The 14,720-nt window shown below is 45.1% G+C and overlaps 1 protein-coding gene across 2 annotated transcripts in view; it reads right to left on the bottom strand.

Annotated features, from left to right (window-relative positions):
- LOC146775847 (uncharacterized) overlaps positions 1-14,520 on the bottom strand; it is a 226,500-nt gene extending 211,980 nt beyond the window's left edge. The window contains exon 1 of one of the 2 annotated variants that reach the window (XM_085637507.1): positions 14,449-14,520. The gene's annotated coding sequence lies outside the window, so the exon portion shown is untranslated. Of the gene's footprint in view, positions 1-6,030; positions 6,231-14,448 lie in introns of those variants that run through there. The other variant, XM_085637508.1, reaches the window with a different exon arrangement.
- Between the last annotated feature and the right edge of the window lie 200 nt (positions 14,521-14,720).

The following is a 14,720-nucleotide window of genomic DNA, read 5'->3' as shown; positions in this document are numbered from 1 at the left end:
ATCCTGTCTCCGCCCTGGGTGGCTCCTGCAGCGAGGGTGAAGTTCTTGATGGGCCTCTTCTCACAAAGGCTCAGCTCAAAATTAATATGAAAAGGTGGGCGAGTGAGTAAGTGAAGGGATGGGTGGATGGCTGGATGAATTAGTGAAGGGATGAATGAAAGATTGAATAGATGGAGAATGAGAGAGGATGGATGGATTGATGAGTGAGTGGAATGATGGATGAGAGAAAAGATAAATAGTTGAGTGTATGGGTGGAAGGGTAGCTGGATGGGTAAAAGGGTGGATGGATGAGTGAAAGGATGGATGAGTGAAAAGGTGGATGAGTGAGTGAGTGGGTGGATGGATGAGTGAAATGATGGATGGATTGATGAATTGATAAGTGCAAGGGTGAATGGATGGACGGATGAATGAAAGGGTGGATGTAAGGATGGATGAGTGAGTGAAAGGGAGGGTAGATGGACAAAAGGATGAATAGATGAGTGAAGAAGTGAAAGGATAGATGGATGAGAGAAAGGATGGATGAGTGATAGGGTCAATGGATGGATTCATGAGTGGATGAGTAGATGGATGGGTGGGTGGGTGGATGGATGGATTGCTAAGTGAAAGGGTTGATGGGGAGAGAAAGGGAGGATGGATGGATGACTGTAAGGGTGGATGGGTGAAAGGATGAGTGACTGGGTGGATGGATGAGTAAGTGAAAGGATGGCTGGATGGGTGAAAGGGTAAATGGCTGGATGGATGAGTGAATGGATGGATGGGTAGAAGAGTGGATGGATGAGTGTACAGATGGATAGGGTGAAAGGGTGGATGGATGATGGATGAGTGAAGGGATGGATGAGTGAATTGATAGATGGAAGGATACATGATGGATAGGTTTGCAAATGGTTGAATATGTGGGCTCACTTATATACTATTGCACGACCTCCTCTGATGTGTCTGTAAAACGTATCTATTGTCCTGAAGTTTTGTCCTGAATTTTGACCTCCTGTCCTGAATTTGTGTCCTGAATTTTGACCCTTTGTCCTGAATTTTTACACTCACCGTCCTGAATTTGCACCAATGCCAGTTGGTCACCCTGGCAGGGACCCCGGGTCACTGGTGGACTGCTGACCACTGACAGAACTCTTGGCTACCCTGCAGCACAGGTGGTGCTATTCTCTTTGCCACCTCAGGCCACGCCACATGTTAAACCTGCTACCAAACATGACAAACTGACATTATGAAAGATCTAATCACTAGCACGTCGTACATGCAGGGGGTGTGCTACCAGTCCATACTGCTTCAGCGCCTCGCTAGAGGTGGTAAGCTCTATATAACCATACTGTACAATAGGGGGCAACATATTCACTGTATAGTACATTTTCTTTATCACTTCATATCCAAGACGTGGTCAGGCATGAGGCTACTTCGTTTGTTGCTAAGTGTAAGTAGAGTGTGGGTTTATAAGGAGGTTTATGTGGAAAGTATGTCCGAGTTGTGCGAGATGTCTACAGGGTGCTCCAATCACATCATGGTGAACTTATTTGCGCACACTTACCTTCTTTAGGCATTTGCTAGCAGCAGGTCCACTGAAATTATCGAGTCTGAAGCCCTGACATTTTCCGAATAGTTATGGACTCGCTCCATTTGCCACATAATCCATCATCTAATGCAAAACCTGCACATTTTAACAAAAAAGTTTCTAGTTTAAACCGACCAAAGTTACTAAAAACCCAGCGACGTGCTGCTGCGCAGTGGAAGGTCATTCGCTGAGGTTGACTGACCTTCTTTCAGTTCCACATTTCTGTCAGGTGATCACAATAGAAGAAAAAAAAGACCTGACAAAAAAATATTAAAAAGCCCACTGCAGTTAAAAAAAAAAAACAAGCATTGGCATAGCCAATAGGTCTCACCTTTGGGACCTTATAAGTGTTTAACCATGCAACAGTTGATGTACCAAGGATATTGTGCTGCATAACTAAATATTTATAAGGTCCCAAAAGCGAGACCTATTGGCTATGCCAATGCTTGTTTAATTGGGTTATCGGACAACTTCTATGTCATGATATTTGACTTTATATGAAAATTTGCAAATATGAAGTCAAATATTTCTCTTTTAATGAGATTAATTTGTTTATTCTGTGTTATGGTCATGTTGTTCGTACTTAGTTCAGCACGTTGTTCTCATTGAAGATGGAAGTTGGCAAAGAAATTGTTTGACCCGACAGAACCGATTGTTACTTGTATCATACATGCCCAGGTTCTAAGGAATACTGGTTTACCCCATAACTTTAGATATGATCTAATCTAGGGTCGTCCAGTCCCAGAAGGTTGTGGGCTTCCTCCAGTGTGCGGATCATATATGTTTCGGTTTTCCAACTGAAGATCAAGTGGAGCAGGTGCCCCCATTTGTATTAGATGCCTTTCCCACAGAGAAAGGTCATTGCAGGCTTAAGAGAACGGCGTCGCTGCAGCGTGTCGGAGGACAGATCCTGGTAGAGCCATATGTTCCCACCTTTAAACAAGATGGGGCCCCGATCACGCACCGCTGCACCCAAAGCTGGTGCGATCTAGGCCGATTTCTTTTCCTCCAGGTCGGGGAATATTTGACAGAAAAGGCGAGTGACATAGCCTTCCAGATCCCCGAATCTGCCTGAAGAGGGATGCCTCGAGCGGTTTTCAAGATTCTACAGGCGGAGTTGCAGCTCTGTATTGTGATCTTGGTTCACCAAGCTCTTCCTTCTTCAAATCGCTGGTAGTTTTCACGCGGAATCTTGCTGACCCCTTTCCATCCTATTTTTTTGTTGTCTTTGATCTCTGTGGTGACGTCGACCCTAAGGGCCACAAATTTGTCCCTCAGCTTGCTAAACAATGTCTCCATCAATGCCAGTGTTAGAGGCGCTTCTGGGTGTGCATGGTTGACCCCAAGTGCTGCGTCGTAGGCTGTGCTATCTCCTGGTGGGGCAGCCCTTGAATGAACTTCTTTTTTTGGAGGAGGTCTTGGTGAGCATCTCTTTAAGGTCAGAGTCCTTCCTGGCCCTCTTGGATGCCACATTGGCTATGAGGCCACACTCTGAGGGATTTGTTGGGATTGAATGGCTCTAGGGTCCTGTGCTAATAGAGCAGTTTCTCCAGCTGGTGAATTGTAACAGGGACGAGGCCCAGGGATCTCCCCCACACTTAGTGTCTGTGGTGCTGTGTTCACCAGCTCAGCAGTATGTGCCGTAGAATTCCCCATGGATCTCTGTGCCTGGCCTCTCTGGGCTTGAGGTGCTCCAGTTTGTCTCTAGGACGGTCAATGGTGCAGGGGGGTCAGCACTCAGCACTGCAACACCCCCTACCGCCGTCTCCAATAGCCTGTGGCCCTTGCAGGGAGCCAAAGATTTCCTTAAGGCACCGGGAGGGGTTGAGCTTCCCAGCCGTGTTACTACTTAATCCCTGCGGTGACCGCCGTCTTGAAAAGCTGTGGCGGTGACGCCTTCTCTCAGGAATCTGTAATGTTGTGTCTGGATAGTGTGCGTGGAGTCCCTGCATCCAGGGTTTTACTGTCTATTGTGGGCCTCCGGGGTAGAGGTGTGAGAACATGGCACGGGTACACAGGAACGGGAAACAGAGCTCAGCAGAGACTCTCCAACCTGGTTCCCAACTTGGCCACGCCCCCAAACCACATATTTTAAAGGTGGGGTCAGATGTCTAGTCCAGATGATGGTGTTCGTCACATACCTGTCAATTCCAGACCGTCCTTTGCCGATCTATGTTACAATGGATTTTTTCTTCTCAACAGTACCTGTATTTTACTTCTATTTTATTAGCATGGAACACTCTTGCAAACAGAAAAGTTGAACACAAGATGGGCAAGTCAAACCACTGAATAAGAAGCAAGCAAATTAGAGTGATAAAGGCAATCAATGGGCAGGCTTTAAGTCCACTATAAGATCCTGGTAAGCTGACAAAACTTTTTTTAAAGCAGACAGCTTTGCTGTCTGGTAGGGTATACGTAGAGTGTTGTACAGTGGAGTGGCGTGGAGTGCCGTAGAGAAGAGTACAGTGGCGGCTCGCCGAGGGAGTGCTGCTGGGCAGGGGAGGGGCAGAGTGGGGGGGTAGTGGAGTCCGACATACGATGGACAGGAGTAAGATAAGTAATAAAATAAATAAAACTATTTACCTTGCGCTCGCTGCATCGCCGAGTTGGCAATGCAGAAAGCGCAAGGTAAATAGTTTTATTTATTTAATTACTTATCTTACTCTTTTCCATCGTATGTCGGACTCCACTACCCTCCCACCCTACCACTCCCACGCCCTGCCCCGCAGCACTCCCTCAGCGAGCCGCCACTGGTGGAGTAAAATGGTGTGGAGTGGAGGGTCATAGTGTAAAGTGGAGTGGCATGACATAGAGTAAAGTGGAGCGGCCTCGAGTGGTGGTGAGTGGCATAGAGTGGAAAGCGTAGAGTAGAGTGGAGTACCATAGAGAGGAGTGTCGGAGAGTAGAGTATGTATGGTGTGGTAGCGCACTGTCATTACAAACAACACATTTTCAAATGAAATGACAACTACATTTGCACATACAGTTTTACTGATAAAACTGTACAGAGCACAAACGATAATGTGTGGATATGGCATCACCTACTATATTGATATGTTTTGAGCATTTTTAGATATTCGCTTCCATACTTCACAATTACAAAAAATGTGCTTAATTTGTGCTTTCCTAATTCTGGATATATTCTGAAATATCTGCAAGGTTAGTTAACCAACATGTACATTGTGTTGTGTGCTAGAAAAAAAGTCCTTTCTTTTCCCATACCCAGCTATTTTGTTACAAAAACCCTCTCACTTTGAAGTCAGAAAAAAAAAGTACACACCAAGCTCTGTCGGAGGACACAGCCTGATATTTGACCTCTGTCTTTGAAAGCACAGCAAATGTGGCAGGATAAGAACAGAATGTATAGGCCTCTTCACGGAAAGCAAACACTCGTGGAAGAATACAGTAAGCGGGCTATGCTCTACAGAATGGACTAACTCAAGCGGGACAGCCTAAAACAAATAAAGCCAGCAAATAAAAAGTTAGCAAATGTGAGTTTCAAATCATAAAGCCAGTGGTAAGCAATAGGCGGAAAGCATTTAAATCATAAAGCCAATGGGAAGCAATAGGCAAGAAGAATTCTCCAGGAAGCTTTCAGAATGTACACAAGAAGTATTTTTACAACAATATCTGCGCTGTCTAGTAGGCTTTGACCTAAAAAGGCGCCTGACCTCAAATGTAACTCCACCTTACTTCTTATCTTAACTGTTCAAATTGTTTAAAGACATTTAATTTGGTTTATGGTTTTTCAAGAATATGTGCTGATCACATGTTATACCGACATAAACCTATGTACATTTCCATTTTATAAAATCACTATAATGGCCACCACCTTTTCTTTTGGAAAGTTTTTTTCGTAATTAGTACTGTGGGTCAAATTATAATTGAATTATTTGTTACGTGACAAAATGTAATGCTATATGTCTTATTGGACTTTGTTGCTGGATTGAAAACAACATTACTAGTGTCTACACTGCCTTCATGTAAGGGGCACACTGGTAGTTCGGATGTGGGCTCTCTCCAAAATGATGTCACTGAAATGTAGTAGGGTAGATAAGACAAATCCCTGTAGCCAACAATTCCTAATAGTACTGGACTAACTACCTGGCGTAATGCGCTTCAACGCCTCTTCCGGGGTCAAAAATGCTCTATAGACTCAATTAAAAACACCAATATATAGAGGGATCACGCGGTCGGCTCTAATTGTCATGGATGCCACCTTCAGTCAGTCCTAACTTTTTAGATAATAACATCAACGCCTGGCTTTTAGTGTCCTTCACTTGTGGTGTTTCAGTCGCTGCCTCAGATCAATGCAACGACTGAAAAACCACTGTTTGTGACACGGTGCTTAAACACAGAGTCACAGATGCATCTACCGCAACTCTACTCCCCGATCGAAAATATACTCCGTAACAACTCAGCACAAAATAATTCCCCCCTTTCCAAACTGTCATGCGATCTGAACTCACGGACGCCGAGGAGCTTCAGGTTCCTGCTTCGTTTTCCCCGGATGAGCTCCCGGCCATGCTCTTTAGTGAGGAGTGCGGTTCATTGTGTGTATCGACCTGCTCACCCGGATGTTTCTTTTTGGGGGGTCCCACGGTTTCTTTCCCGCGAGCTTTCCAGCATGAATGAAAAAGGGGCGGGGCCACTGAATGTGGATTACTTTGCTGGTGCTTTAGACTTGGGATAAAAAGGTATGGGTGGGACAAACTGAAAGTTGCGTGGTCACAAATGTGTGATCTGCGATATGATATCCGCAAACCCCTGGCTGTGGCCAGATAACCATGGGCGCAGCCGAAGCAGGGAAGGGGCTGTTTCCTACCAAAGTCATAGATAGTGAGTCGTGGCACTCAGGTCGCATATGGGGAGCGGATGTGGTCCATCGGCTAGACTGCCGACTTTGGTGCTGGACCAGGGTTCAAGCCTCGGGGCCACATGCTGTGATTCTGGGCAAATCTCTTAATCTCCCTGTGCCTGAATATGTAATGTAAATACGGTGCTCGTGTAAAGCGCTCCAATACCTTCGGGTCGAGTTCGCGCTTTATGAATATGCAACAACAACAAAAAATTACATTGAGTGCTTGTTTGCGGTGATGGCAACTTATTATTACATTTCTGTCAGCGATTTGAGTTCAGTCACAACATATGAACGCATCTTTTTTGCTTTTTTAACAGTGCAACTGCAGCTCACTTGGGGAAACAAAAACACTCATACCATCTGATCTCTACTGATACCGCAAGCTCCATCTGAAAATCCTAGTTGTGGGTCTGCTGTTGGTCAAAGAGAACTTTTTAAACTATTCCTAGAAACGTTTATTTACTCTGGACGGAATGTGCTCGCGGAGAGAAGAAATAGTAACCTTCCAAAATGTTGACGGAAATAAAGAAAGGACTGACTGGAGAGAAATTACCTAAGGAGAACACATGTTAAAAATCATGCAGGATTCCAGGTCACAAATATAACCGGTATATGTGTGGTGACCAACCGTCCGTACATTTCACGGACCGTCCGTAATTGGGACCTCACGTCCGTTGTCCGTGAGGAACCCTTTTACGGACGCCTTTTGTCCGTAATTTTGGGCCTTTCAGGGAACAGAGCTGTTTCCCTGTGAGAGGCCTCAGCTCTCTGATGGGGCCTCCTCTGAGCACAAGTGCAGCCCCTCCCCACCCATTGTCATTCTGTGTGGGGCTGATTGCTACATACAGAATGACAATGGGCCAGTCTGGGCTGGCACAGCATGTGGTGGCCTCCTCCAGCCTCGGTCTAGGGCAGGGCATTCTGTCACATGGAAGTGCAAAAACGCCCATGCTGCTGCTAGGTGAGAATCCAGTTAACCAAAGGAAGACGGTGAAAGAAGTTCAAAGGAAAGGATTATAGTTCTTTCAGAGTGTCATCATTTTAAACTGAAGCATTTTCAATATTATATTCAAGGAAGCCAAAGTTGCTGCTTTTTTATTTTATGCAACTAACAACCTTTGACAAAGCCAATAGTTCTGGCTTGTTGTAGGTGTAACGTTACTTCTTCTAGGTGTAACCTTACTTGTTTTATTATATATCTTGGTGCAATGACAGAAGCAAAACAAATACCAGTGGGGCTGCACATTATACTAAGTACAGATTTTTAGCTTAGGTTTTTTAAGTCACACCCTTAATTACAACATACATCCCCTTTGGAGAGACCCCCATAGTTTTTTCATCTTAATGAAAGCCCTGGAAACAACACCATGTCACAGTCGCCTCACATCCGGGCACTGTGCATCATGCATGACTCATGCCTTCCACTTTTTCAGATTGCCTATGTGCAGGGGCATAGCGAACCCTCCCCCACCCCACCCCTTGCTTAAGGAACTACAGCGAGGGTGAAGTTCTTGATGGGCCTCTTCTGTCTGCAAATCTGTAGACAAAGGCTCAGCTCATAATTAATGTAAAAATTGAGAGTGTAAGAAAGTAAAGCGATGGGTGGATGGATGGATGAGTGAAATGATGGATGGATGAGTGAAAGGGTGGATGGATGAGTGAAAGGGTGGATGATGGGTGAGTGAATGGGTGGATGATGGGTGAGTGAATGGGTGGATGGATGAGTGAAATGATGGATTGATTGATGAATTGATAAGATAAAGGGTGAATGGATGGACGGATGAGTTAAAGGGTGGATGTAAGACTGGATGAGTGAGTGAAAGGGCGGGTAGATAGACAAAAGGATGGATGGATGGGTGAATGGATGAGAGAAAGGATGGATGGATGAGTGAAAGGATGGATGAGTGATAAGTTCAATGGATGGATTCATGAGTGAATGAGTAGATGGGTGGGTGGGTGGGTGGATGGAATGATGGATGGCCTAAGTGAAAGGGGGATGGAGAGAGAAAGGGAGGATGGGTGGATGGATGACTGAATGGGTGGAAGGATGAGTGAATGAAAGAGTTAGTGAAAGGATGGCTGAATGGGTGAAAGGGTAGATGGCTGGATGGATGAGTGGATGGATGAGGGTACGGATGGATAAGATGAAAGGATGAATGCAGGGATGGATGAGTGAAAGAGTGGATGGAGGAATGGATGAGTGGAATGATGGATGGATGGAAGGATAGATGATGGATAGGTAAATGGCTGGATGGATGAGTGAATGGATGGGTGGAAGAGTGGATGATGGGTGTACGGATGGATAGGGTGAAAGGATGGATGGATGAGTAAAAGGGTGGATGGAGGGATAGATGAGTGAAATGATGGATGGAAGGATACGTGATGGATAGGTTTGTAAATGGTTGAATATGGACATGGATGGGCACACAGATGGAAGGACAGAATGAATGGTCAAAGACTGAATGATGGATGAAAGTATGATTACACATTGTAAGCCCCATTATCTTAAGCAACAGTTTCTATACATTGACTTTCACATTTATATGAGTCTGTCTCTATATAATATGTGTGTGATGTAACTCACTCCGACACCCTGCCATACATACGTCGAATGAGTAGCACTATAAAAGAAATTAAATGCACATGAGGGAGGGTCTATGTGAAGATGAGGGGCACCATTGGAGTGTGGTAGCATGGTCCGACTGGCCGGACCGGGCATTGGGCGTTTCCCTGCGAGCTGGAAAGGTGGGGTGGGGCAGTTTTGTTTCCACAAAGAGACCTGTACATTTGCTTCAAGCTGCACGCATACTGAAAACCATGAAGTTCACAATCGTCTCAGCCTAATACAAACTTATTTTCAACTGCACTTAAGTGGTTGTCTATTTACTTACTTATATACTATTGCGCAACCCCCTCTGATGTGTCCGTAAAACGTACCTTTTGTCCTGAATTTAGACCTCCTGTCCTGAATTTTTGTCCTGAATTTTGACCCTTTGTCCTGAATTTTGACACTCACTGTCCTGAATTTGCACCCATGCCAGTTGGTCATCCTACGTGACAGGGACCCCGGGTCACTGGTGGACTGCTGACCACTGACAGAACTCTTGGCTACCCTGCAGCACAGGTGGTGCTATTCTCTTTGCCACCTCAGGCCACGCCACATGTTAAACCTGCTACCAAACATGACAAACTGACATTATGAATGATCTAATCACTAGCACGTCGTACATGCAGGCGGTGTGCTACTAGTCCATACTGCTTCAGCGCCTCGCTAGAGGTGGTAAGCTCTATATAACCGTACTATACAATAGGGGGCAACATATGCACTGTATAGTACATTTTCTTTATCACTTCATATCCAAGACGTGGCCAGGCATGAGGCTACTTCGTTTGTTGCAAAGGGTAAGTAGAGTGTGGGTTTATAAGGAGGTTTATGTGGAAAGTGTGTCCGAGTTGTGCGAGAAGTCTACAGGGTGCTCCAATCACATCATGGTGAACTTATTTGCGCACACTTACCTTCTTTAGGCATTTGGCTAGCAGCAGGTCCACTGAAATTATCGAGTCTGCAGCCCTGACGTTTTCCGAATAGTTATGGACTCGCTCCATTTGCCACATAATCCATCATCTAAAGCAAAACCTGCACATTTTAACAAAAAAGTTTCTAGTTTAAACTGACCAAAGTTACTAAAAACCCTGCGAAGTGCTGCCGCGCAGTGGAAGGTCATTCGCTGAGGTTGACTGACCTTCTTTCAGTTCCACATTTCTGTCAGGGGATCACAATAGAAAAAAAAAAGTCCTGACAAAAAAATATTAAAAAGCCCACTGCAGTAAAAAAAACAAGCATTGGCATAGCCAATAGGTCTCACCTTTGGGACCTTATAAGTGTTTAACCATGCAACAGTTGATGTACCAAGGATATTGTGCTGCATAACTAAATATTTATAACGTCCCAAAAGCGAGACCTATTGGCTATGCCAATGCTTGTTTAATTGGGTTATCGGACAACTTCTATGTCATGATATTTGACTTTATATGAACATTTGCAAATATGAAGTCAAATATTTCTCTTTTAATGAGATTAATTTGTTTATTCTGTGTTGTATTCATGTTGTTCGTACTTAATTAAGCACATTGTTCTCATTGAATAGCGACGTTGGCAAAGAAATTGTTTGACCCGACAGAACCGATTGTTACTTGTATCATACATGCCCAGGTTCTAAGGAATACTGGGTTATCCCATAACTTTAGATATGATCTAATCTAGGGTCATCCAGTCCCAGAATGTTGTGGGCCTCCTCCAGTGTGCGGATCATATATGTTTCGGTTTTCCAAATGAAGATCAAGCGGAGCAGGTGCCCCCATTTGTATTAGATGCCTTTCCCACAGAGAAAGGTCATTGCAGGCTTAAGAGAACGGCGTCGCGGCAGCGTGTCGGAGGACAGATCCTGGTAGAGCCATATGTTCCCACCTTTAAACAAGATGGGGCCCCGTTCACGCACCGCTGCACCCAAAGCTGGTGCGATCTAGGCCGATTTCTTTCCCTCCAGGTCGGGGAATATGTGACAGAAAAGGCGAGTGACATAGCCTTCCAGATCCCCGAATCTGCCTGAAGAGGGATGCCTCGAGCGGTTTTCAAGATTCTACAGGCGGAGTTGCAGCTCTGTATTGTGATCTTCCAAGCTCTTCCTTGTTCAAATCACTGGTCGTTTTCAGGGCGGAATCTTGCTGACCCCTTTCCATCCTATTTTTTTGTTGTCTTTGATCCCTGTGGTGACGTCGACCCTAAGGGCCACAAAATTGTCCCACAGCTTGCTAAACAATATCTCCATAAATGCCAATGTTAGAGGCGCTTCTGGGTCTACATGGTTGACCCCCAAGTGCTGTGTCATAGGCTGTTCTATCTCCTGGTGGGGCAGCCCTTGAATGAACTTGTTGTTTTGGGAGGAGGCCTTGGTGAGCATCTCTTTAAGGTCAGAGTCCTTCCTGGCCCTCTTGGATGCCACATTGGCTATGAGGCCATGGGATTTGTTGGGATTGAATTGCTCTAGGGTCCTGTGCTAATAGAGCACTTTCTCCAGGTGGTGAATTGTAACAGGGACGAGGCCCAGGGATCTCCCCCACACTTAGTGTCTGTGGTGCTGTGTTCACCAGCTCAGCAGTATGTGCCGTGGAATTCACCATGGATCTCTGTGCCTGGCCTCTCTGGGCTTGAGGTGCTCCAGTTTGTCTCCAGGACGGTCAATGGTGCAGGGGGGTCAGCACTCAGCACTGCAACACCCCCTACCGCCGTCTCCAATAGCCTGTGGCCCTTGCAGGGAGCCAAAGATTTCCTTAAGGCACCGGGAGGGGTTGAGCTTCCCAGCCGTGTTACCACTTATTCCCTGCGGTGACCGCCATCTTGAAAAGCTGCGGCGGTGACGCCTTCTCTCAGGAATCTGTAATGTTGTGTCTGGATAGTGTGCGTGGAGTCCCTGCATCCAGGGTTTTACTGTCTATTGTGGGCCTCCGGGGTAGAGGTGTGAGAACATGGCACGGGTACACAGGAACGGGAAACAGAGCTCAGCAGAGACTCTCCAACCTGGTTCCCAACTTGGCCACGCCCCCAAACCACATATTTTAAAGGTGGGGTCAGATGTCTAGTCCAGATGATGGTGTTCGTCACATACCTGTCAATTCCAGACCGTCCTTTGCCGATCTATGTTACAATGGATTTTTTCTTCTCAACAGTACCTGTATTTTACTTCTATTTTATTAGCATGGAACACTCTTGCAAACAGAAAAGTTGAACACAAGATGGGCAAGTCAAACCACTGAATAAGAAGCAAGCAAATTAGAGTGATAAAGGCAATCAATGGGCAGGCTTTAAGTCCACTATAAGATCCTGGTAAGCTGACAAAACTTTTTTTAAAGCAGACAGCTTTGCTGTCTGGTAGGGTATACGTAGAGTGTTGTACAGTGGAGTGGCGTGGAGTGCCGTAGAGAAGAGTACAGTGGCGGCTCGCCGAGGGAGTGCTGCTGGGCAGGGGAGGGGCAGAGTGGGGGGGTAGTGGAGTCCGACATACGATGGACAGGAGTAAGATAAGTAATTAAATAAATAAAACTATTTACCTTGCGCTCGCTGCATCGCCGAGTTGGCAATGCAGAAAGCGCAAGGTAAATAGTTTTATTTATTTAATTATTTAATTACTTATCTTACTCTTTTCCATCGTATGTCGGACTCCACTACCCTCCCACCCTACCACTCCCACGCCCTGCCACACTGCCCCGCAGCACTCCCTCAGCGAGCCGCCACTGGTGGAGTAAAATGGTGTGGAGTGGAGGGTCATAGTGTAAAGTGGAGTGGCATGACATAGAGTAAAGTGGAGCGGCCTCGAGTGGTGGTGAGTGGCATAGAGTGGAAAGCGTAGAGTAGAGTGGAGTACCATAGAGAGGAGTGTCGGAGAGTAGAGTATGTATGGTGTGGTAGCGCACTGTCATTACAAACAACACATTTTCAAATGAAATGACAACTACATTTGCACATACAGTTTTACTGATAAAACTGTACAGAGCACAAACGATAATGTGTGGATATGGCATCACCTACTATATTGATATGTTTTGAGCATTTTTAGATATTCGCTTCCATACTTCACAATTACAAAAAATGTGCTTAATTTGTGCTTTCCTAATTCTGGATATATTCTGAAATATCTGCAAGGTTAGTTAACCAACATGTACATTGTGTTGTGTGCTAGAAAAAAAGTCCTTTCTTTTCCCATACCCAGCTATTTTGTTACAAAAACCCTCTCACTTTGAAGTCAGAAAAAAAAAGTACACACCAAGCTCTGTCGGAGGACACAGCCTGATATTTGACCTCTGTCTTTGAAAGCACAGCAAATGTGGCAGGATAAGAACAGAATGTATAGGCCTCTTCACGGAAAGCAAACACTCGTGGAAGAATACAGTAAGCGGGCTATGCTCTACAGAATGGACTAACTCAAGCGGGACAGCCTAAAACAAATAAAGCCAGCAAATAAAAAGTTAGCAAATGTGAGTTTCAAATCATAAAGCCAGTGGTAAGCAATAGGCGGAAAGCATTTAAATCATAAAGCCAATGGGAAGCAATAGGCAAGAAGAATTCTCCAGGAAGCTTTCAGAATGTACACAAGAAGTATTTTTACAACAATATCTGCGCTGTCTAGTAGGCTTTGACCTAAAAAGGCGCCTGACCTCAAATGTAACTCCACCTTACTTCTTATCTTAACTGTTCAAATTGTTTAAAGACATTTAATTTGGTTTATGGTTTTTCAAGAATATGTGCTGATCACATGTTATACCGACATAAACCTATGTACATTTCCATTTTATAAAATCACTATAATGGCCACCACCTTTTCTTTTGGAAAGTTTTTTTCGTAATTAGTACTGTGGGTCAAATTATAATTGAATTATTTGTTACGTGACAAAATGTAATGCTATATGTCTTATTGGACTTTGTTGCTGGATTGAAAACAACATTACTAGTGTCTACACTGCCTTCATGTAAGGGGCACACTGGTAGTTCGGATGTGGGCTCTCTCCAAAATGATGTCACTGAAATGTAGTAGGGTAGATAAGACAAATCCCTGTAGCCAACAATTCCTAATAGTACTGGACTAACCACCATGCTACCTGGCGTAATGCGCTTCAACGCCTCTTCCGGGGTCAAAAATGCTCTATAGATTCAATTAAAAACACCAATATATAGAGGGATCACGCGGTCGGCTCTAATTGTCATGGATGCCACCTTCAGTCAGTCCTAACTTTTTAGATAATAACATCAACGCCTGGCTTTTAGTGTCCTTCACTTGTGGTGTTTCAGTCGCTGCCTCAGATCAATGTAACGACTGAAAAAACACTGTTTGTGACACGGTGCTTAAAAACAGAGTCGCAGATGCATCTACCGCAACTCGAGCCACCCTAATCCCCGATCGAAAATATACTCCGTAAACATCAGCACACAAAAATTCCCCCCTTTCCAAACTGTCATGCGATCTGAACTCACGGACGCCGAGGAGCTTCAGGTTCCTGCCTCGTTTTCCCCGGATGAGCTCCCGGCCATGCTCTTTAGAGAGGAGTGCGGTTCATTGTGTGTATCGACCTGCTCACCCGGATGTTTCTTTTTGGGGGGTCTTACGCTTTCTTTCCCGCGAGCTTTCCAGCATGAATGGAAAAGGGGCGGGGCCACTGAATGTGGATTACTTTGCTGGTGCTTTAGACTTGGGATAAAAAGGTATGGGTGGGACAAACTGAAAGTTGCGTGGTCACAAATGTGTG

Source organism: Triturus cristatus, chromosome 12 (assembly GCF_964204655.1).
Source record: "Triturus cristatus chromosome 12, aTriCri1.1, whole genome shotgun sequence".
In the NCBI taxonomy this organism is placed as follows: domain Eukaryota; kingdom Metazoa; phylum Chordata; class Amphibia; order Caudata; family Salamandridae; genus Triturus; species Triturus cristatus.
The sequence above is the reverse complement of the archived record's forward strand: the minus strand, read 5'-3'. Positions and strand labels throughout refer to the sequence as shown.